Source organism: Nansenia antarctica (genome assembly GCF_963989245.1).
Source record: "Nansenia antarctica genome assembly, chromosome: 4".
Classification (NCBI taxonomy): Eukaryota; Metazoa; Chordata; class Actinopteri; order Argentiniformes; family Microstomatidae; genus Nansenia; species Nansenia antarctica.
Genome location: NC_137689.1, coordinates 19,781,644 through 19,806,125, shown reverse-complemented (window position 1 = coordinate 19,806,125; position 24,482 = coordinate 19,781,644).

Sequence of the window (24,482 nt, the reverse complement as noted above, 5' to 3'; positions counted from 1 at the left end):
AGGCCACTGTCCAAAACCTGCTCCAAGCACACAGAGCCTGCAGGGAGAGCATCAGGAAATAGAAAATGTCAATTGTCTCTGACAAAAAACCTGGACTCTTTGTGGCGCAACGGATATTTAATTTAATTTATATTTGGGGAGGCACATTGAAACTTTTGGATGGTCTACTAAATACTGATTCATACTAAAAGGCTAAATGTCAAAACCGAAAGTCATTTTGAATATCATCGCACACAGTTCACTATAGGCAGAGTAGCACAGCTTTAGTAACACACCTGCTGCTTTCCATCACAGGATTATTAAATATTGTCACAAGTGATATTGTTGTGTTATACTAAAGATCCATTCTGCCTTATTGCTGGGATTATTATTAACATATCACATTTACATTTGAGAGATTTAGCCGATTCCTTTATCCAAAGCAACTTACAAAAGTACATTTGTCTAAGAAGGCGAATCATCTATACATCATTCATCATAAGAAAAAACAAATATATGCTAGGACTTGGGGCCATTGGCAGTCACAATGCTTTTTTTTTTTTTAGAAATGTTTTGTTTTTTACAGTAGATAAACTGTACAGGGAGGTAGTGGGGATGAAGTGGTCTTTAGGAGGGACAGTCAAGATGTAGCCTGAAGAGATGGGTGTTCAGTCTGCGGTGGAAGATAGGTAGTGACTCTGCAGACCTGACAGCAGAGGGAAGCTTCTTCCACCACCAGCGGGGTGGAAAGGCAAGGCAAGTTTATTTGTATAACACATTTCATACAACAGGGGCAATTCAAAGTGCTTTACATATAGCATTAAAAGGAATACAGAAAAAGGATAGTAAGAAAAATAAATTTAAAAATGGCAGGAATATATACATATAGATATAAACATTTAACAACATAATAAGAATCCAATACCCTCGCGGCAATGGGGTTCCAATCCCCTAAAACCACTTTAGGGTTGCCTTAACCACAGTGCTGGCACAGACCAGTCTCGTGCGTTATTTAATAAGCTGTGTGAGTGTTTACTAGGCTAGCCACACAGGTGTTATCTTGTTAGCTAGCTAGCGCAACGCCGCCTCTTTCATCTCAGGCAGCTGAAAAAGTTTTCCGTAGGGCCCAAGACACTGTGGGCCTTCTTCAGAGGCACAACAGAGAGCATCCTGACAGGCTGCATCACTGCCTGGTACGGGAACTGCACTGCCCAAAACCGCAAAGAGCTGCAGAGGGTAGTGTGGACAGTCTAAAAGATCAGCGGCTGTGTGTTACCCTCCATCCAGGACATCTACAGCGATCAGTGTGTCAGCAAGGCCCTAAGGACCCCATGACCTCCGTGGAGTCATGCCGCTTTCTAGGCATGACCATCTCCCGGGACCTCAAGTGGGAGCGGAACACCGAGGCCCTCACGAAGAAGGCCCAGAAGAGGATGTTCTTCCTCCGGCAGCTGAGGAAACTCAGGCTGCCGAGGTCCATGATGGTCCAGTTTCACACGGCCATCATAGAGTCCATCCTCACCCACTCCATCATCACCTGGTTCCCTGCTGCAACGACCAAGGACAAGGCCAAGTTGCAGCGGGTGTTACGTTCAGCAGAGAGGGTGATCGGCTGTCCCTTGCCCTCCCTCAACTCCCTGCATGACACCAGGGCTCTGAGGAGGGCAAGGAAGATCATGGCAGACCCCTTCCACCCCGGCCACGGCCTCCTCACCCTGCTTCCCTCTGGAAGAAGGTTGCGGCTGCCTAAGGCACTGAAGGCCCGCCACAGGCTCAGTTTCTTTCCCTCAGCCGCCAGGCTGATAAATGACTCTGGCTTCCCCCTCCCCCCCGCCTCCAAGTCTGCCCAGGACTGAATATGCACTGGACTCACTGTAAAAACTCTGCACTGCACTTTATATTGCACTATCCAATGCACTGTTGTCTGTCCTGTGTTGTCCTGTTTTTTGACACGTGAAAAAAGTATAAACGCACTTACTGTAATGTCGAAGCAAATTCCTATATGTGTATGCATAATGGCAATAAACGTTATCTGAATCTGAATCTGAATCTGAGCTACCCAAATCGAAAATACTGCCGTCCGGGCAAAAGCCCAGAGGATGTAAAACAGCTATTTCCCACAAGCAATCAGGCTCCTAGGGAAACACATTGGTATAATGTAATCCCCCACTGTATTAACAATACATATTATGACTACCTGACTACTTGGTCACTACCTACTTAAATGGTAAATGGACTGACTTATATAGCGCCTTATTCCAAAGCGCTTTACAATATGGCAATGAACCTGAACTTTCCGTAATGTTGTTTACATTAAGAATGTTGATATGCTGATTTGCATTCTGCTGCTGAACCTGAACCCAAGAATTTTACTCTCTCTTTGTATCCGTACATTGGTGTAATAAAAGCAATTCTGATTCTGATAGCTTTGTTAGAACTGACATGGGAGGTTTTGTGTGTTGTGTACGAACGTACACAAGTTATTGTGTGTGTGTGTGTGTGTGTGTGTGTGTGTGTGTGTGTGTGTGTGTGTGTGTGAGTGTGTGTGTGTGTGTGTGTGTGTGTGTGTGTGCGTGTGTGTGTGCGTGTGTGTGTGCGTGTATGTTTACTACGCTAGCCAAACAAGTGTTAGCTTATTAGCTAGCTAGTTAGCTTTGTTAGAGATATTATAGAAAAGGTAAATGCTTTGTTCATGACAGTCTATGTGAGTGGAAAGCATGCAAGCCTACACTATAGAAGTGTCCACACCTCTGACCTGAAATTTGTTTGAATGACGAGGTGAGAGGTTCTGAGATGAGACCTTGATGTGAGTCACCAGCACATCAGGTATTTGTCATTGTCATTGTATTAGCAATTCTATTTTATGAACATAGTAGTATTTCATAAATATTGTGTGTTGGTAACAGTAAGCAATCATTTTAAATGTACTGTCTTCTATTTTCATTACAGCTTTGATGCCCAGATGGGATGGGAAGGAACTAAACTCTAAACTAAACTGATGTTTACAATACTACCTCTGCACATACTAGTTATCTATCCATTCATGTTTTATTGATATCATGTTCTTATATCACTATTTGCACTTTTGGTTGGATGCTAAACTGAATTTAGTTGTATAGTAGCCTACTTGTACTACTTGTACTATGCGATGACAAAGTTCAAACCAATCTAATCTAACTACACCAAAGTCCCACTAGATGCATTACGAACTATAATGATAAATGCATACAGTACATACGGACACAAACATTATTATCTTTTACTTATTTAGTTTTCTCTTGCTGCTGCAATGTCGACTGAACCTGAAGCCATAATCATTTTACTCTCTTGTACTTGTATAATGGGATGTAATACACTTTTTGCACATATGGCAATAAATAATCATGAATCTTGAATTATTATTATTATTTTGCAATTTAAACATGACAGCTCTGCAAGTTTGTTTCCTGAGGCTTAGCTGACAACCCCACTGACAGATGACAGGTAGATAATGACAGGTAGTGTTATGGGGGAGTGGTTGTTGTAATAAGAATAAGCAAAACAGGCATCCCACTACCTCAATAATCTTGGCAGGGCGGATCAGGAAACAACAGAAGCAAATCAATACTCACCGTCCTGCCAAACAAAGAACCAAAGAAATGAACATGGGAGAAAACAAACCAAATAAAACATCATCACCTGTCACATTTGTTGTTTTGCATGTTGGGCTGTGATGGGTTGGGGTGTCCGCAGTTGGTATCCGCTTGTTAAGTCTGACGTCAAAAGTGACGTTTAGCCATTTCCGAGTCCAAACCAGAAATTCTCCGCACCAGAGTACAAGTGAACTACAGCGGTAGAATGACAGTTTAATCGTTTTTTAGACTCGGATCTATTCATACAACAAGGGGCACAGCACTTTCCCGTTTTCTCCATATTGTCAGGGTATTTGAGCCTCGGAAAAGCGCTATATAAATATAATTAATTATTATTATTATTATTTCGGCATTTCAAAGACAGCGCCTCAGCCAACGTTGGACCCGGAAACACGTCACGACTTAACAAGCGACTAAACTGACCGAGACAGCTGTTGCATGTATTTATCACTTCCTCCCTCCCTCCCGGAACGAACTTGCCAAACACACTCCCGAATTAGCGCTAAAAATGAATTGGACACTAACTTGGGGCGCAATCCAAACGGGGAAGATCCCGACCAATGTCGCCACATCCACTTTGTTGCTGGATGTGATTTGACTGTTCTGGACACAATCCTACTGGGGATCTCTCGACCAATCGATGTCCACCTCATTGCTGCCCCTTGAACGCTGCCCCCCAAAGTGCTTATTGTTAACATTGCCAGCCATCAACTACCAGGTCAGACTCCCGAACCCAAATACTGACAGTGAAACTCATATAATGCTCGCTATTGCACTACTAAAGGAAAGTGCTTATGCCTAATGTGTGAAGGTGATCCCAATGGGTGGATCAGTATGGTCTCTCATGCTACTTTTTCTATTCCCAGCCAGAGCTGATTGGGGAATACCCCTTCAGCGCTGACACTGCCATACAACTGGAGATCCTCATTTTGACGTTGCATTTTTAGCGCCACCTGTAGGAGTAAGCACTCCCTACTCTGCCTGCTTGTATTGCGTTGCATTATAAGCACTTCTCTCTCTGCTTTCCCTCGCGTACATTCGAATGCGTGAACATTTATTTTCTTTTTTTTCCGATGCCTCAGCCCGCTGTTTAATGTGGCCAGGGTAAGCATGCTTACCAGCCAATCAGTAGTTCTTTCATTCCGATAAGAGCTACTGATGGGCTCTTATCACTTTCAAGTTCACTTAACATTTCACCTTACTTTCTCTCGCCTGGCAGAATAGCTTATGCTAGCTAGCTCAAACGATCTAAATAATAATAATCAATAAGGATAACTTGCTTGATTTTGTGAATATGGACATTACTGTCAGCGACCTAAAGGGATTTCGTAGACTGGACTGGACTGGAAAAACAGAACTACTGGCTAAAGGCCGGCCGAAGCCACCGCTCACCGATCTTCACACCCAGAAAGGGAGAGTCGCTAGGGGGTTCCAGCAAGCCTGGTATGAGCGGTTTATATGATTTATATGATTCGCGAGGCTGGTGGCGATTTGTGCTTGTTTATATGGTTTGAGTACTGCTGTGCTGCTGGTTATGGCTTCTTATTTAAGACTTCCTCTACCTTTGAATGTAGGCTTGTGCCGGTGTGTTTGGAGAGAGAGCTGCTTAATCAATCGCTGAGATAGGCCTAATGTCGCTGTCCGTGCCAGTGGTTCTGGACCAAAAGTGGTTGAGAGAGATAGAGAGGGAGGGTTTGTGATGTGATGTCAAGTGCCTGTGTGACAAAGTGTGAAAAAAAGTGTGTTGTGAGCTTACTATGGAGGATGGAAACGGTGTGTGTCTGTGTTGTGCGTGTGTGCGTTCGCGATGTTGAAACTGGACTTGTAGATTTCAGCAGGCTGGCTACTTGAAAAGATCTTGGTTCAAAAAAGATTGAACAATGAGCACCCCTGATAGTCGAAACTGGCAAAAAAAAAAAAAAAACTTTTTTTTTTTTTTGGGTAATCTGATCACAAAGTGACACTACAGTTTATTAGCGGGTTCTAGGGCATCAAAATTGCATTTCCTTGAAACTGCGTTCACTGATAGCGTGCATGTGTAATTGTGTGTATTTCTATATCTTATGCTTACCCAATCTAAAAGCTCACGGCACGTGCCTGGTATTCATCCACTTTTGGACTGTACTGACCTAGTGTGATAACGTAACATGTTGCAAGGGCTGATCTTTTGTAAGAGGTGAATTTGTAACAAATAACATTTCTGATTGTACTTACTTTCTCTATGGTCATGTTTGCTGTGGGATGCCTCTATCCAGAGCCATCATAACCTGTTTCTGACATTTGGCGTAGTCGGCAGGTTCCCATTTAAAAACATTGCTTAGACATGTCTTAGTAAAAACTTAGTAACAGAAGGCAGGGGTTTATCAGGGCACTGACGCATTACTAATACTAGAGACTGCCATTCTGCCATATAGTTATTGCCAGGATTATAATTAGCATGTTTATCATATTATGTATCAGCATGTCTTATTATTTACTATCATGCCTTTCAATCACATCTGCTGTTTTACAAGGATTACTTTGAATGTTACTCTTCACATTCTCATGTGTGAAATTTAATTGCGTGAACTATTGCTTTGCATGCTGGGTTGTGATTCCGGAGTTGGCACAGACTAAATAGAGTGAGACAGCTGTTGCCAGTCCTTATCAGTTCCTTCTTCCACAAACTGATTGCCAAACACAATTCAGAATTAAGCCCTATTCACACAGGACTAGTATTATCTGGTGACCTCTGGTAATTTGCAATAATTATGGAGGTCATCTGTGTTCTTAATCCTGTGGGAATCGGCCATGTCCGTAGAAACGTCAATAAAAATTCCAACGCAAATTATCGACCATATTTCGTTGATTTACGGAGGTCCTGTGATAATAGTAATCCTGTGCGAATCTACATGTCAGTAATTTGGGGGGAGTTTGTTTTCTCCGCCCCTTTTTTTCCCCCCCCACGTGATCGATAACTAACCAATGCCTGTTGCGCTTGTTGTTCGTGAAGCGTTACACAGAGCCATGACATCATATCCGGGGGAATATCCATAAATTCCAGTAAAAAACAGACTTCATTTATCCCGTCCAAATGCGCCACACAAAACATAGACGTCAGGGGGGAATTTCTTAATTACAGAGGTCACCAGATTATACTAGTCCTGTGCGAATAGGGCTTTAGAGATAAAAAGGAATTGGACATTGTGGCGCAATATGACCGGAGATCTAGACCGACTGATTCAAGCGGTGAGCTCCCGCCCCTGACAACACGTCTTGTTCATTGCATGCAATCCAACTGGGGATATCTTGACCGACCAATGTCCGCCTCGTTGGAATACTGACTGTGAAACTCACTATTGCACTACTAAAGGAAAGTGCATATGCCTAACATGTGTCAAAGTACAAAAAGATTTGGACAGTCCTTTGTTCCAGCTGCACTCCGACTCTACAACCAGGCCCTGCAGGGTGGGGGAGACCTGGAGCTGGAACTTTGGAACTTGGAACTTTTTACTTATTGAGCCTGCACTGTTTTATCTATTTATTTATTGAATGTTTTCTGTCTGCCCTAACTAAGCTGTTTGACAACAAAATTTCCCCATTGGGGACAATAAAGGTTTTTTTTCATCATCATGTGAACGTGATCCCAAATGGTGGATTAGTATGGTGAATGGACCACAAGAAATGGTAGACTGATGATGATCTCATTGTAAAACATGAAACGATCTCATTGTAAAACACGAAACGGCCATGAAACGGCATCTACTTTCGCACTGTACTGCCCAGGGTGTGTGTGTGTGTGTGTGTGTGTGTGTGTGTGTGTGTGTGTGTGTAGGGTTGGGGGGAGGGGAGGGGGGGGGTTATATCAAGATCTTTTTGTAAGAGCTGAATTTGTAATAAATAGCCTTTCTGACATTTTGGGATCCATCTATCCATAGCCATTGTCAACTGTTTCTAACAGTATCATGGAGTGTTTTAATTATTCCTTGGGTTTTGGCCTTTTATACTTTTACTTACAGTGTAGTTTTGGAGTTTAATGCTCTTAATGTATTCTCTTTCATGCTTTGATGTGTGAAAAACGCCTTGATCGCATAGTTATTGTTAATGGAGATATGCTCCTTATTTAAGTCCTAAGACGAGGGCACAGGAACAAGACTGTGCTATTGATAATTTTTTCCTTTGTGTTTGTGGGTAAGCAATTAAAAAAAAGTGGGTCACTGCTTATTGAGCTAGTGCTTCAACGCAGGAGCGCTGGGGTGCGATACGATATCTGATCTCTTACTGATGCCTCCATGTGGCTCTGTCTCCCCAGGTCTCCTGATCCTGGTGAAGAGGAAAGGAAACTTAATGAGGTGATGACAGCAAGAGATCTGCTGTTTACCGTTGGGCTAATCCTAACAAACAATGAAATTAAATGTTGTTGTCTGCATATTGGAGGCCCTCCGCCCCAAACAAAGTATCAGCATGTAGGCTGCTCAACACAAGGGGAGTTGTTTACATGCACCAAGCTTAATGCGTTGTGTCAAGCAAAGCAAAGATATTCTCATAAACACATAGAGTATTTCACACAGTGAAATTCACAATGTAAAAGCTCATTCACTTCACAAAGGCTCATCTGACCACAGGCTACCAACCCTACATCATACAAACTGTCGACCACTAACCCCACATCATGTACGTAAGTACCTCTTCAGTATCATTTCACCCATAAACACTGGTTCCACACACATTTAAACCAAATAAGACATCATTCCAACAGCGACCAACTGTCTGGATGATTGACAGGCAGCAGGTCCAGTAAGATATCCCCAGGCAAACCCACGCCCGCTCCCATAAGTCTGAGGGTTGTCAGTGTTATTGAGAGGCTGTCAGGCTCATTCTCACTGCAGACCAAATCACCAGTAAATATTAGTCCTGTAGGGCCGCTGGGAACATCTAACATCCCCTCTTATTAACCTTCTAACCCTACTGTTTGATGTTAAATAATTACACTCTGTGTTCTCAGGGGAAACACAGGCCAGACCCGGTTCACATTCTCACTTCAAGGCTCTGATCCTCATAGGCACATACCCACATGACAAGGCTCTCTGACACACACATGTAAGGGGTCAAATGACGCAGGCTTGGCCATTTTTTATTATGATTAGTCGGATGGGTTTCCTCTTGGAACACTCGAGGAACTCGACTTTCAGAGCGTTTAAGGCACAGAGATGCTTATTAATGTGTGTTTGATGTACAGAATAGCTCGTGTTATTGTGGATGTCAATAGGGACCTTACAAAAGGAATAGGAATAGGAATACAGGCAGTGGGCAAGTGGGATACCCAGCTGTATTCACCAACATGGCTGAATAATTTACGATGTTGGTTATTATTTCTTCATCCAGCTGGGATGTAGAAACAAATCCACAGCTGGCAGAGGGATATCAGCCTGATCTTGCCCTCCACTATGCACCGAAAACCCCCACACTAATAGCACCCCCAAGTAACAGAGAAAGACGGCTGGAGTTCAGGCGGCTTCTTCGCCGTTATCCAAACAAACAAGGGCTTAAATCTCTTCCCCAGCTTCCTGTCTCACAGGCCTGTTTCCTAGGTAACCGTGTCAGATGAGACGAGAGGGGGACTGACTCTCTCCAGAGGGCCAATCCTCTCTCATCCAAAGTTTGTCTCACTTCGGGTCACGTGACACCTGTTCCCATGACAACCAGGTTCAGGGGCAGTCTGGATGTCTCTTTGATCAGGGGGAAACACCACACATTCCAATGAGAGAGCCCGAAACAAGGTGGGGATGCAAAAATGCAACAGCTGTTGTTTATGAATGTGTAGTAGGCTCATATTAGATACCTGATCTTATTCATTGTTCCCTGCCAGCACGGATAATAAAACCAACCACAATAGTATTGCTTCACAAAAATGTAATCAAATCATTACAGACAGAGATGATATCATATATAAGATCTAAGGAATATTCTCTGAGTGTATGCGTCAGGTAGAGATATTGCTCATGCTAAAAGTGGTGCATCACCATGGTAACCATGCAGGAGTATATGTTGATGCTTGTTTGAAATGTGGGCTAAATAAAGAGGTAGAGATGTCATCACTGAAGGTGAGGAAGACAGGATGTCACCAGCAGAGGACTGAGGTGATGCCAGCCTCACCCACTCACAAGGTAGTTTATTACCAACAATGAAGTCATGTCGCAGATGTGTCACTTTGTGGGCCAGTGACCTTTAAGGCATGATAAACATGTAGCTTTTCCAAGCCTTTGAGCCTTAGTAAACAAACGGCCATCTCAAGCCTCTAGGCTGAGGTAAACTGGTGACTTTTTCAAGCCTTTTAGCCTGTGCAGGGGCGGAGCTACCGCTACCCCTGTGAGCCGGCCACCCTGTGTGCCCCCTAAAACCATTGGATGTTGAGTGCTGTCAATCAGTAAAGACGCTGTGAAAGTTTCGAGAAGCAATCAGATTGCGATTGGATTGGCCATCATGTGTGCCTCCTCAATTTCATTGGCTCTTAGTGATGTCGCGTGAAGAAAAGTATTTAAATTGTAGTCATATTTATACCACATATTATATAATTTGTTATTCTGCAGCATTTTACAGCTGTTCAGTGAATGACGTGACTTAATGACCTACTTTTAATTACTAACTTAAACTGATGGCATTGTGCACTGTGCAGGTTTTATCAGTATGCCTTTGTTAAACAACTGCACCTTATGCTGTATTGTAAAAAATATAATTCAAATTAAGTTAAAAATATAGTTAATGAAGTGTTAACTATAGCCCCTTTCACACAGAGTTCCCTGTAAATCCTATGGAATCCCGACCCGGCTCTGCCAGGCATTTGCACCGTTTACACATGACCAAATTGCCCGACAATTACCGGGTTGCTCCCTTTCACACATGTCGGCGATTCCCTCGTTGCGCGATCTACTAGAACTGGAGCGGGAAATATGTATTTATATTTATATATTTATATTGAAAAATATGATGACAAATACATGTGGGACGGAGGTATGATAGATGTGTGGTGCGTGGCGGTCCCGCGCGCTCGTCTCGTTCCAGCGAGTCAACTCGTTGTACGAGTGCTTACCATTAGCAAGTGCGCTCACCAACTAAAGCACTTGATTACCGTTGATATAAACTTACTGTCCTAGTCCATAAGCACAGTATGGGAGAACTTGGTGATAAGCATATTATAAGCATAAGCAATTATAGAAGATCTAGTTGTGTTTTCCTGCTGGTCTCGCTGCCTGGGTTTGAACAGACTTTGGGATCAACTACAACGTATCCATAGGCTACATTAGAACTTCGCATCCTTTGAAAAAAATGGTGTGATGTAAGGATCTTGTAACTTCGCAAACAATAGCAGCATTTAAATGTTTAGTTTATGTTCAACTGGAAAAGGTAGTGAGCAGTGAGCACAGAATTTCATGTTTTGACTCTCCTGGGAGTTCGTTAAAAATGTATTTAAAAAAAGCCTTTAGTATACAGTATATAAATCTGCCATATATCATACCTCCACTATGATTGGAAATTAAGTAGTGTCCAGTTGTGGAATTATCTTTGGCGGTAGCGATATTGGGGCAGTTCTTATGCGCTCTGCCCTGCTGGTTGCGCAATGCAGGACAATGTGAAAGGAGACTGACCAGGCAATAATCAGGGTCGATTCAGACATGCAGCGACCCTGCAAATTTCATGGAATTATACATGGTCTCGACCAGGGAAATTGTCTGTGCGGATTTCCCTGGTCAGTCCCATTCACACTTACACCGACCCTGGAAATTTCATGGAATCTACTGGGAAGGCTTGTACTGTATGTGTGAAAGGGTCTTAAGTCAATCAATACTTTTAGATGCACCCAGGGAGGAGACCACAGGCACATTAGGGTCTAGTGACGCTGCAGAATCGGACAGCAACAGCAGCAGCAGCAGCAGTAGTAGGAACCTCCCAGTTCAACCATTGCCTACATTTGCTGCACCTAAAGGTCCCCAGGGTAGAGTATTTATCAACTCAAACGCACCATGTAGCGATATTGTTCTTTTGTATTTCTTGCTTGCTGGAATGCAATTGTCTTCTAGTACATTTTGGGTGAAGGTAACACTTGAATACCTCAGTATGTTATTTCAAAATTGTCAATGCTTAACAATGACCTAGTCTTACACAATTTCAGCATTGACCATGAGGATTAGTTTTAACAGACTTTTGGAACTTTTTATATTTCCAGACATTTCTCAAACAAGAGGTGCACAACCGCTGCACAACCAGCTGCACAAACAAGAGCCCTGCACGACCGATCCTGAATACCTTCCCTCACACTCAGCATGAACAGGGTAGGACAAGAGCCTTTAATGCCTCCTGGTTTAAAGAGTACACTTGGCTTGAGAATTCTCAATGCAAGGATACTGCACATTGTTTTGTGTGCAGACATTTTTCTCTCCCCCCTGTTCCTGAGACAACATTCTCCTCTGGTACTGCTTTTTCAAACTGAAAAAACGTAATGTATAAAGATGGAGGATTCCAGATGGATGCCAAGGCAGAGCACCATATAAATGCCATGGTGGCATGGACAGAGTATGAGAGGGCTGTCAAGAATAATGCACATTTACTCTAGGCAATTGCTGATGTTCTACTGTGTACAGCCACCCAAAACAGTGTGCAGCGTGGCCACCGAGAGTCAAAGGTCTCAGCTAACAAAGGAAACTTTTTGGCCATCATGGAACTGATTGCCAAGCATGACCCTTTAGTGAAATGGAAAATGGAGCACAGCAATGCCAAATATACAAATCACACCATTCAAAAAGAGATTTTGGAGGAGCTGGCTGAGATGGTTAGGAAGAACATTGTTGAAGAAAGTCAATATCGGCAGATATATGTCTGTAATCTGAGTTGATTATCATTATTAAAAAATAATATTAATAAATATTGCAGTATTTGAAAATGTACAGCACTGTAAATAGTGTTATTCTTGCACAATACATTGCACCCACTTAATCTGTCTTAGGCTACTGTTGTTGCACAGATGTTGATGGGAATATCATAAACAAGGGGCTATGTCAATCAGAATGTTTATGTTGACAGTGCAAAATGAAAAGGTCATATGCACCTTCCTTACACGGTGAAAGAGTTAATGTAGCCAACAAAAATAAGATGAAGACATAAATACACTGTGTAACTGTACAATTTAAGAAAAGTAATTGTTTCCACTTATAGGGCTTTCACACCGGCAGTTCCGAACGCCGGTTCGCGTTCGCGTTCGGAAACCTCCGAACGTTGGCGCTGTCTGGCGAACGAGCCCGCGTTCATACCAGTGTATCGTTCGCCAGACAGCGCCAACGTTCGGAGGTTTCCGAACGCGAACATGAACCGGCGTTCGGAACTGCCGGTGTGTAAGCCCTATCAGTAGTAAATATTGCAGTATTTGAAAATGTACAGCACTGTAAATAGTGTTATTCTTGCACAATACATTGCACCCACTTAATCTGTCTTAGGCTACTGTTGTTGCACAGATGTTGATGGGAATATCATAAACAAGGGGCTATGTCAATCAGAATGTTTATGTTGACAGTGCAAAATGAAAAGGTCATATGCACCTTCCTTACACGGTGAAAGAGTTAATGTAGCCAACAAAAATAAGATGAAGACATAAATACACTGTGTAACTGTACAATTTAAGAAAAGTAATTGTTTCCACTTATAGGGCTTTCACACCGGCAGTTCCGAACGCCGGTTCGCGTTCGCGTTCGGAAACCTCCGAACGTTGGCGCTGTCTGGCGAACGAGCCCGCGTTCATACCAGTGTATCGTTCGCCAGACAGCGCCAACGTTCGGAGGTTTCCGAACGCGAACATGAACCGGCGTTCGGAACTGCCGGTGTGTAAGCCCTATCAGTAGTCTAAATATTGAAGAGAGAGGTCGGTGGTGGCCTTCATTTTTGACCCATTCTTTTTTTTTGGTCACTCTTGGCTGGCCCCCCCAGTTTAACTGTTGTCCCGCCCTGAAAATGATTTGGCTCCTCCCCTGACCCTGTGCAAAGCTGTTGGAACGCTTCCATCAGATAACAGAGCCCCCTGGGTATACTCTCGATAAAGTGTGCCTCTGGCAACAAGCTGCTACAGACACCTGTCCCATTGTGGTAGGGTCAGTCATTTCTCTCCTCAGTGTACCAGGACCATTGATCTCCAATAGCCATTGACTAACAGGGTCTCTAACCCAATGTCTCCTTCAGTTCAATATACACTGAAGTGTGACCTTTCCAAGTCCTTAACACACACTGAGGCAATAGCTCTCATCCAGCCTTACAAAAACAGACACAATAGGAATATCACAGAAGTCCTTTGTCATTTTGAGATTCTAGCTTTGTACAAAAAAATATGAGTCTTCCTCTGTTAGTTCCTCTGTTCCTCTTACCTGTTTCTGTTATGGGCAAAAATCAACTGATAACCATACTGCTAGCTGACACTCACAGCAGCTATTCTTATCCCCTCGGTTATGAGGACAGTAATACATTTTGAACTTCCTTGCACTTTTAGGTAGGTGCTGAGTGTGAACCGTCAGCCCAATTTTACCGGCAAACAAATCACAATACTTGGCCATTAAAATGGGATGAATGTAATTTCCTGCATCCTCCGATTTTACATCCAGCCATTGGCTATGATTTATAATCCACTGAATTCCTGTCAGGCCACCCATAGATCACTGAGATTCACTCCTAGGTTATTGGGGAGAGTTAGCTCCTGCCATTCCTCATGGGTCGGCATTGATGACATGGGATGTGATGTCACACATAACTCCCAAGACTGTTTATGATCTGACTCTGACTTTGGGAATCCTGGGAAATACTGGCATGATCCATCAGAGCCCATACTGACTCAGCGCAACTCCCTCTGAGTAGACAGGCCCAGATCAGTTCCCTACAGAGGGGGAGCGTCCCACCTGTGGGATGTGAAATATGGCCACTAGAGGAACAACTGTGGGGAAACAGTCAGTGCTGGCTGGTCTGGTTCTACAGAGCAGGAATCACACAAGACAAAGTATTGGAGGCACGTGTCACAAACGACGACAGATGAAATGGAAATGGAAATGCAAACTGCAGTGCAAGACTCCTATAAATCTGTGACAGGCAGATTTCCTGTCTGGTTCTGCTCTGCGGTGTAATAAGTGTGTCTCACCTCCCCCCTCCTAGCCATGTCTCTAAGAGAATTTTGACCACAGTCTGAGGAAAGACTTGCCAATATGGTATGCAAATAGTCACAAATAGTTTGATGATGAAGTATATCACTAGGGGAAAATATAGTAATTTATTTTGACAGTGACACAGTTATATACTGCTCATTTGTCCTGTTATTCTTATTATTTACCATCCCAGTTGACTTGTTTTCACCCGCCGTCAAGAATCGGCCATACATTCGCATACAGTGGGGGAAATAAGGATTCAACAAATCACAATTGTTTTAATGAAACTTATTTCTATTGCAGCTATTCACATGACATTTAGACCAGACATTGGTATTAACTCAATAAAACTACACTGCTAAAGAAATTGTAACATTCCAATCCATAAAAAAGCTATGTGCTATAAAGTGGAATAAAAGTATTGAACACAGTAAGAAAAAGCACTACATCATCTTATGCCACGAATGAGTTCTCTTACATGTGCTAATTAGAATTAGATGGGTTAGTGCATGTTGGTGGGTAAGTACTTCCATTCTTGGAAAAAGGGTTTCCCATCTCTGAATGCAAGTAAACAAGTGATTTGTCACCAAACTATCCTGCAACAATCATCTCATGATGGGTAGAGGCAAAGAGCTCTCCCAAGACCTTCGCAACAAGATTGTTCAGCGCCATAGTAATGGCACTGGTTACCGGCGGATTTCTCAACTCCTGTTTCTATAAGCACCATTGGGGCCGTTATCCGCAAGTGGAAGGAACATCACCCGACTATCAACCGGCCACGCACAGGAGCTCCTCGAAGATTTCTGACCAGGCCAGAAAGTTAGTCAGAAGAGTAGCTCAAGAGCCAAGGACCACTCGAGCAGAGCTCCAGAAAGACCTGGATGCAGCAGGTACAGTTGTAACAAAGAAAACAATAGGCAATGTACTCCACCGCCATGTTCTCCATTCTCAATCATCCCTGAAGACTCCATTACTGAAGGAAAGGCATGTTGAAGCTTGTTTGAAGTTTGCTACAGAACATTTGGAGAAGCCTGTAGATTACTGGGAGAATGTAGTTTGGTCAGACGAGACAAAAAAAAAAAACTTTTCGCAAACAATACTACGCGCCATGTTTGGAGGAGAAATGGCTCTGGTCCTAAAAATACCATTTTGTTTGGGGTGGAAGCATCATGGTATGGGGCTTTTTCTCTTCACATTGTACTGGTGGAATCCAAATTATCGAAGGGATGATGAATGGAGCCATGTACCAGTAAATTCTTCAGAAGAATCTGTTGCCATCACCAAGATGAAGGGGATTAGACTGCTGAGGTGGTAGCATCCCTCTCTACAGTCAGTTGCCCTGCCCTCCTTTTATCCCTATTGCAAGTATTATTAAGCACCTTTTGTATAACATTTTAACAAAAAGTAAACCTTTTAAAGCATAGCTGTGTTAAATAAAAGATTGTTATTGAACTGTAATCTCTCCTTTAGGCTCTTATTTAGCAGCATCTATTTTAGTCATTCAATAAAGTGTTGATCTTAAGGAACTGTTTTCATGTCTCTGCTCCCTCATTGACAAACCTGAGGGCTTAGTTTAGTTCTGAGGACCTCCCCTTGTGTCACAAAAAGGTGGCGTTGTCCCGCAGTGTATTCATTAACTGATTAGCCGCAGCCATTCGGGGCCTTGAGTGCCTTATGCCATTTTTGCCGTTGTCGGCAGGATTTGAGGACAGACACATGTATTCCATTTCATTCTGAGGTGTATGACCAGTGGGTTTATTGTTTCTACTGTATCCAGTTGTGTGTATTTGTTTTCTGATAACAAATACACCCATCATATTATGATACTGGTTTTTTTCAACAACTGTTGTTTTACTGCTCATACTGGAGCGTGTATAGGCTAGTGGAGAGCAAAACAGCAGCTGGCCCCCCCTTGGAGGGAACCAACGCCAAGCAGCTTTTACGGGAAGGACGAGTGTCTCTCCCCGTCCCTTCTGCAGCACAGTCTGATCCTATTGAGACTAACCCTGTACATTGTAAATCAAATCAAATCAAATCAAATTGTATTTGTATAGCGCATTTCTCACAAGATGCAACTCAATGCGCTTTACATACTGACAGAAGCCGCAAGCAGGCAAAAGTAAAAACCTGTACACTGTGTAGCCAGGGAAATTCCCTTGTAGCCCTCTACTCATAGAGCGACTACTACCAGTTTGCCTACCAGCACCCAGCGGTGCTGGTATGCTCAAATAGCATTGTTCATAGGAATCCAGAGTCTGTTTCACAGCTGATAGGTGCTTGTCCAAGAGTAACTGTCGATATGGGAGGGGTGGGAGTCTCATGCTTACTGGACACTGGGTACATGGTGTCCACATATATATACTACCATTTTTTTGGCCCAGAATTTCCAGTCCTGCGGCCCTGAAAAACTCCAGTCCTGTCGATGGCTACAACTCTGCGCGGCCAACCACTTAAACATCCCCTATGTGGGGTGTATGGAGTTGGACGTCCAGGTGCTGGGTAAGGTTATCCCTCACCGTGGCATTTTAGTTGCTCAAGACCCCCCACTTTGTCTAGGCCAAATTGCCCAGGTATCTTAGGCATGAATGTCATTGTGAATGCTATCAGGAATTGTTTAGCCAGCATGGCCTCTCTTTGTTTGATCTCCCTCCTGTAAAGGAGGCCTACAGTACCAGGAAACCGGCACTGTTACACTGCCACCAAGCTCAGCTTAGGCTACATGCAGACCTGATGGGGCCAGTGAGGGTCCGGAGTAAGGGGTAAGGGGAGGTGCAGGGGACATTGGGGGAAATAGAACTGTCCAGTATACCCGAGGTCCCTTTTGCAGAAATATGAGTGAGTGTTGTGGTCCAGGACGGGAGAGTGAGGCCAATAGCTTACGCTAGCCGACATCTGAAACCCACTGAAAGACATATGTCAAATTATAGCTGTCATAAGGAAAATGGGTTCAGAGGAAGGTGGCCAGGCGTTGGCATAGATGGAGGGAGGTGGCCAGGCATTGGTGTAGATGCTTGGGGATAAGTGCAGAGTGATGTGATGGTGGGTTTGTGGGCATTGGGTATGTTGCTGGCACTGAAAGGTAGCTGAAGAACTGGCCCATTCAATTGTTTTGCATTGAACAAAGCTTGTGCATCATATTAATTGGAGCAGTCAGTTCTTCACTGCTCATGTGCCTCTCAAATTATCTCTGCTTTGTCACACATAACTCAAAATCCTGTTTATGATCTGACTCCAACTTTGGGAATCCTGTGGGAATGCTGGCATGGTCCATCAGAGCCCATTGTGTATCAGAACAACTCCCTCTGAGTAGACAGGCCCAGTTCAGTTCCCTACAGAGTCGGAGCACCCCACCTGTGGGATGTGAAATGGCCACTGGAGGAACATCCGTGAGCTGACAGTCAGCGCCGGCTGTTCTGGTTCTAAGAAGCCTGGCAGGAATCACATACGACGGGTATCTGAGGCGTGTGTCACAAAGAACGACAGATGAAATGGAAATGCAAACTGCAGTGCAAGACTCCCATAAATCTGTAACAGGCTGATTTCCAGTCTGGTTCTGCTCTCCGGTGTGATAAGTGTGTCTCACCTCCCCCCTCCTTCCCATGTCAGTGTCTGTGACAGCATCTTGATCTCAGTCTGAGAGGAAGAACCTCCCGATACGGTATGCTAAATAGTCACATGACTGACTAGTGTGATGATATAATTACCAGGGGGGAATTACTTTTGTCAGGATCAATTGATGTGACAATGACACATTCGATTCGATTGATTACCATAACCACAAATCTGACCTATGTCAGGGATTTTCAGCACACTCAGTTACAATAGCTTTGTTGGGCTGCTGTACTTGAACAAAATTGATTAGATTAGATTGAACTTCATTGTCATTGACAGAGTACAAGCACAAAGACAACGAAAAGTAGTTTGGCATCTAACCAGATATAGTGCAATAGTGCATAGTGCAAAGCCCATCAATGTATGTGCAGTGAATGGTTGTACAGTATATGGTATTACAGTGAGTATAAGTCAATTAATATAAAGTCAATATACATGCAATGAATATGAATATCGTCACCTTCTTAAAATAATGTCTTAAATCATATTTTCAAGTTTTGAGAAAAACAGAATAAACTAATCTAGAATATATGATATTTCTATAATTTTCCTCAAAAGTGATTTAAGCCATTATTTTAAGAAGGTGACGATATAAAAAGCCAATATATGAGCATGAATATCAATATATGTACTGTACAGTGAAGATATATGTACAGTGTGATATGTACAGACAAGGGCGAAGATATGTACAGTTAAGATATGTGCAGTATGATATGTACAGAACATGGGCAATGGATGTCAATACAGTATGTACAGCTAGGATATATGTATAGTGTACAAAACAGCAGTGGTACAAAAGCCAAGTTGAGGTCCTAAGTGGTATAGGGTGGGTGTGCATTGCAATGTTCCTCCTGTTGGGGGGTGGAGGGGCTGGGTGGGGGGGTAGAGGTATAGGAGTGGGAGTGGGGGGGTAGGATGCAAGGCTACCGCTGGGATTTTGAGTTCAGCAGCTTGACAGCTGCAGAGAAGAAGCTGTTCGCAAGCCTGCTGGTGCGGAAGCCTAGACCGTGTGGGAGGAGGGCAAACAGTCTGTAACTGAGGTGAGAGGTGTCTCCAATGATGCCTCGCGCCCTCCGCAGACACTGCTTTTCCTGAAGGGCCTCATTGGCAGGGAGTTGCACCAGTGTTTTCAGTTTTCACCACCCGTTGCAGGGCCTTCTGGTCAGAGACAGAGCAGCTGCCATACCACACTGTTATGCAGTGTAAAAACATAGGCTAAGCTACACTAACCACTGGGCATGTTGTACTGGACTGTTTTATAATAGCTTATTTAGGTATGCATTTGTGACTGGGTCTGGTTAAAAACTCAATGTAATTTTTTTCACAAATGATGTGTCATACATTGAAATCTGAAAATAGTTGAAGAAGTTGCTTATAAAAATGTTGGTACACCTCAAACCAAATAGCGAAGAAACACACTCTGAATCAAAACACACGCAAAACAGCTGCTAGTATGCTAGCGCTAAAAAGGAACTTTGCTACGAACATCTAACTGCATGTTTTTATATCTTTTTAAAATATATATATATCTTTATAGGGTCTCTGATTTGCATAGGAATCAATTACTAGCTACAAACGCAGCTTGGTGATGATAACATCTTAGCCCATTGTCAACGAGGTTGGCTACCTACTAGCTATACCTACATGGGTCCGCCTCTGATATGTTTCTTATATTGGGACATAAACCATGGCACAAGGAACATATATACAGTACTTGCCAACAGTCACCCTCATTTTGTTTACATTTGTCTAAATTAGTAGGCTAACTAATGTTGGAACCTGAACCTGAACCCGGCATGTGTGGTTATATAAACATAATTAGCTTTCACTAGATTAGTACTGTCCATTTATTAAACATGTATTATCATAGATATGTTATCCATTGACATAACATGGTACGGCCAAATTGCAAAAGATGGACTTTAATGAACACTGCTGCACATTCAAACTTCTAGACATTTCAAACACTGCTGTGTGCTACTACCACATTTTCTAGGGGCCTCTCATCATAAATAAAGTATTTGTTTGTTCTTGTGATGCATCTGTTATATGCAAACATCTGCTGTATAAAATGTAAAATTTTTATACAATCTGTTTTAAGAAAGACAGATCTTTCTGATAATTGGCCTATATGCAGTCTGTCACCGCTGGAGTCGACGTGCGAGATTGCTTTGAGAAATATTCATATGATGATGACAGGAAAAACAGCCTTTTTCAATGCAATGTCCAAACCACTCGTAAATAAAAGACACTGTGGTACATATCTCATAATGTATGGTATACTTATGCTGTGTTACATTTTGCTATTATCATTTACTATCCCAGTTGAGCTGTTTTTACCAGGCCAACAGAGACAGAAAAAAAGCCTTTATTACAAAGTCCAGTCTTTGTCGGTGTTCGGTATTCTGGCTCTGTAGTCTGGCTCGCCTCCGGCTGTCCCTCACTCCGTGTCTGGCTGCTGGGCTGTAGATCTCTGTGTAGATTCTCTGCTGCATCAGGTGCGTCCCTCGCGGCTGTAGTCGTGCCGACAACAAACCAACAGTACGGAAATATTATAAATACTGTCAATTATATGGCAGTCTTGAGTAGCAACAAGTTAGCAAGAAACACTTTCCTGTAGTAGTGCTATAGGGAGTGGACAGGTGTGCTTGTCAGCCCAAATCTAAAGGCATCCGTCTGAATCGAAGAATGATGGGTTATGAGGAAGGTAGCCAGGCATTGGCATAGATGCTTGAGGATAAGCTCTGGAATGATGTGATGGTGGGCTTGTGTGTGGGTCTGTGTGCATTGGATACAGTGTTTGCATTGAAAGGTTGCTCGGGAACTGGCTCATTAGGTTGTTTTGCATTGAGCAAAGCTCAAGGATCATCCGTGGGCTGACAGTCTGCACCGGCCGCTCTGGTTCTAAGGAGCCTGGCAGGAATCACATATGACACAGTGTGTCACAAAGAACTACAGATGAAATAGAAATGGAAATGCAAAATGCAGTTCAAGACTCCCATAAATCTGTGACAGGCTGATTTCCAGTCAGGTTCTGCTCTCCGCTGTGATAAGTGTGTCTCACCTCCCCCCCTCCTCCTCATGTCAGTGGCTCTAAGAGCGTCTTGACCTCAGTCTGAGAGGAAGGACCTGTCGATATGGTATGCTAATAGTCACACAATTGACTAGTGTGATGATATACAGTATTACCAGGGGGCAAACAACTGTTGTCAGGATCATTTAATGTGACAATGGCACAGTTAAAACACACACACACACACACACACACACACACACACACACACACACACACTATCATATTTTCAGCACCAAAACACAATAAAAAAACAACAAAAGCCCAACCACATAAAGCAGAGGGATGGGGTTAGAAAAATGCGGATGCAAGGACTGACAGTCTGTGACATCAACATGGAAGTTAAAAACACATTTTGAAGCTATATAGTTTTTGTTTAGACTCATGAGGCATCTCGAATCAATGGATATAATACTTTATCATAAATGTAAATATCCGATTGACGCATTATGGCTTCAAACTGAAGCTTTGTTTTACAACATTTGTGTTGAATGATTACCCTCTGTCCGAATGCTTTGTGTCGGTGTTGTAGAGTATAAGTGTAATTAATAATGATTTGTACATAAACCAATATAGCATTGGGGGGGATATGTTTTGCAGAATAATTAGTGAATTTGATGTGGTTGAAATGTGTTTACTCAGTGGGAATGCAAGTGTTGCAGACTAAGGTTTCATCAGGGCTCCCTAAAGAATTTAAATTGAAGGATTGAATTAGTATTGGACAACACTGTCAGACTCATCAGCATGTCAATCCTGTCCAATATTACGGTTGGCACATTGAGAATAACCATGATAATACAATAAATGTCCGCCCATCTACCTTGTAGCCCTGCTATTCCCATGACACTCTCCTTGATTATATAAACAGATTTTCCCCCCCTTATTCTATCTGAATAACATCACAAGCAATAGAGAACTTTTTTTGAAGGCCGATGTCTCACAGAAGGCTTGTTTCCTCTCCCTCTGTCCCTCCTAGTCAGGATGTTTAAACAAAGCAGGAGTGGACTGAAATGTGATCCTCATTGTGTAAGACTGGGCTGTTAATGAGAGAGGCATGAATTATACAGCAGCTAACTAATAACCTAGACATTATTAATCCCCAAATGTTCATTAGGAGCTGCTCTCAGTCTCAGTGTTGGGTAATGCAGCCCCTACTGGTCATGCATGCTGAGTAAAGAGGGACACCCACTGTGCACAGAGACTGGCCTTTACTCCATGTGTTGTCTCATATAATACGGATATTCATTTCTTATTGCAGTCTCATATTATTGTGTGTATATGGTTGATTGACTGAGATCTTTATCCTAAGCATTCTTATGTGCCTGTAAAAGCCACATGTGAGCTGCAGGGACAATGACATTTAGCTTTGACCAAGTCATGAGAAAGAAAGACAAACCAAAGTGAATGAAGCCTCAAAGCTCCACCCAAAGGCATGGTGGGGGAAGGACTTTTCGAAGGACACAGGTGGCACAGACCCCCAAAAAGGGGACAGGGGGTCAGTCCAGGTGACGGATGTTGTCTCTGACCTCTCAGATTAATGTGCCACTTCCCCCCGCAGGCAAGTCCTCTCACGTGGATACTGTGTATCTCACCTAACTGGAGATCGATATCACTCAGCATCCTGCACACAGTACACCGTTCATCTTAACATCAAACCTGCCAGAGTCCATAGAGCTATACAGCAGCATCACCCCATACAGCCATACAGCAACATCACCCCAAGCGGTCTGGGCTAATAAACAGAGACAGAGGGGGACTTATACACACACACACACACACACACACACACACACACACACACTTACACACCTGTGTCCTTTCTAGCATCTCAATGAGGATTCATTACATTAAAAAAAAAAGAAGGAGGAAAAAAGGACCCAGCTCTGTTGTTCCTGGCCAACAGGCTGCTCACTGGTGTCCAATGTCTCTTACTGCCAGCTGTCCTGTGAGGGTACCAAGACCAAAGAAGACATAATGCCTCAGCATTGCCCACTCAGCTCATCAATTCAACGGGAACTGGAATGGAAAACAGTGAAAAGACAGGAGAGGGAGCGAGGGAGAGCGGGCGAGCAAGAGGGAGAGGTGTTTTCCAAGGCAATCACATTTTTAATTATCTTCAGTGAAGTGAATGTGTAGTCTGCCTTTTTCTGCACTCACTAAGGCTATTTACTAAACACCCTCTGAGGTCATGGGAGCAGCCCGCTGTCGACGCTCCATCTCTGAGAAAGCTGTGTGGGCCCCGGTGCTCCCGGTATAGCTTTCCCCTCACCATGCAAACAGCTGCATCACCGCCGCGCTCCCACTAATTACGTCTCCGTCCGTCTGATGAGACCGAGGCTGTCAGGCTCCTCCATGCACTCAATAAATCACCGCTCTGCAGGCCAGCTTTATCTGATTGGACGAGGAGGGGTGCCTGAAACTCCCCTATCTGTGCGACTCAGATACTCTCCCCTGCTCTCGGCTGGCAGGGCTAATCTTGCTTTCTCAGAGTCTATTCTGCTTCACCATCTCCACTGAGCCATTCTGCTGCGTGTCTTCAAATTGAATCCTCTGCGTTGGTGGCTAGGTGTTTACCACACACACGCGGTTCCCCAAGGCCCCCGCTGTGCTCTCTGGCTATGTGACAGACTGAGCCCACTACGGTTGGTTGTCGTCTTAAAGTTGCCCTGAGAAAACACATAACTCTTGATCAAAAAAAAGGGTGGGCGAAGTTACTGTGTAGAGTAGAATGTTACCTCACAAATGTTTACTCGGATTCTGGACTTTTCTCAGTCAGACCTGTAGCCCCCCAGGGTGACTGGGTTGTGTAATGGCTGTGTTACATCACGGGTGAGGTAGAGTGTTGTGTACAGGATCAATCCCTGTGCAATACTGTACAATATGTCCCTTCTACTCAGTAGAAGCTATGTAGGCACTTTGATTACCCCTGTGTGCAGCTTCTGTCTTGTCTTGTATACCCTTTAACAAGACACTGAAGATCATTTTCCTTTAAATTATTAATATGAGTCGTCCTCTCTTGTCTGTAATCAATCAAGC